Here is a 1361-nt window from a genome sequence, read left to right on the forward strand (position 1 = left end):
TCACAGGGGCCGGCCGAGGGCAAGGTCCGGTGGCACTATGATGGAGCGGGAGGGTGGGTCTGTGTCCCTCAGATGGCGTGGACGGTGGGGGGGGGGCTTGGGACGTGATCGAGGCCTCCCAGGGATGGGTGGTGCTGGGGGGGGGGTCGGGACTGTCAGAGAGTCCAGTTTAGAGGCCAGGGAGTCAGAGGTGTCCAGGTAGACCATGGGGAGGGAAAGGGTTGAAATACGAGGTCTTTCCGGAGAAAGTCCAGCCACTGTTAATATAACGAATGAGAATGGTTTGCGTGACATGAATGTAACCTGGCAGCCAAGGAGAGAGGACTGGAATGGTCATGTGTGAGCCATGAAGACTTCACTGTACTTACTAGTCGGTGGGGGTGGTAGACACCCTTGAGTGAGCATGGGCACTGTGTGGCCATCACATTCAAAATGACTGAGCAAGTAGAGCAATGAATCTGCATCAGATTTTATGTTAGGCTGGACCATCCCTCCATGGAAACTATTCGGATGATCCAGAAGGCCGCTGCTACGGCGACTGGTGATTGGCGGCTTCAGCACACCACCACGCTCACTCCTGCATCTTGTCTTGTGCCGAGTGTTTTGGCGAAACATCGAATCACCCAGGTGACTCAGCCCTCTACAGCCCAGATCTGGTGCCCTGCCACTTCGGGCTTTCCCCAAAACTGAAATCACCTTTGAAAAGGAAAAGATTTCAGACTGTCAGTGAGATTCAGGAAAATACAACCGGGCAGCTGATGGGAGAACTGCGTGAGGTCCCAAGGTGCCTACTTTGGAAGGGACTGAGGTGCCCGGGACTGAGGTGGGACGGAGGTGCCACTGTGTACGGTGTTTCTTGTATCTCGTATCTTCTTCAATAAATGTCTCTGTTTTTCATATACATGGCTGGATACTTTCTGGATTGACCTTGTACACCAGGGCCAACTTCCTTTCCCCTCCCCCACCCGCCCAGGACTCCTGGGGAGGCACCACTCCTGGGGGTCCAGCAAGTGACTCTGGCAGATCGGGTCTCAGGGAACAAGTCCGGGACCTGTCCCCAGAACTGGGGCACGAGGTGGGATGGGGCGTTAGGAACGAGGCCAGTTATCAGAACTGGGACACGTTCCACGTGGGACTTGTGTTCTTTACATCCTTGCTGCATAAATCCTGGGCAGCGGGAACGTCTGCACCTGGGTCCTGGCAGAACCTGTCAAGTTGTGGGGGGGCAGGTGGGGTTCGGTAGGCTGTGGGACACTGAGGTGGCACCTCCTGTCTTTGCCCACAGCCCTGCCCCAAGTAGCTGCCTCCTTCCTGCCCTGCACTGCCCCCTCCCAGGGTAGCCCCAGCCTGGGAGAAGAGCC

Source organism: Sturnira hondurensis, unplaced genomic scaffold (assembly GCF_014824575.4).
Source record: "Sturnira hondurensis isolate 20B ecotype Veracruz unplaced genomic scaffold, ASM1482457v3 Scaffold0017436, whole genome shotgun sequence".
Classification (NCBI taxonomy): Eukaryota; Metazoa; Chordata; class Mammalia; order Chiroptera; family Phyllostomidae; genus Sturnira; species Sturnira hondurensis.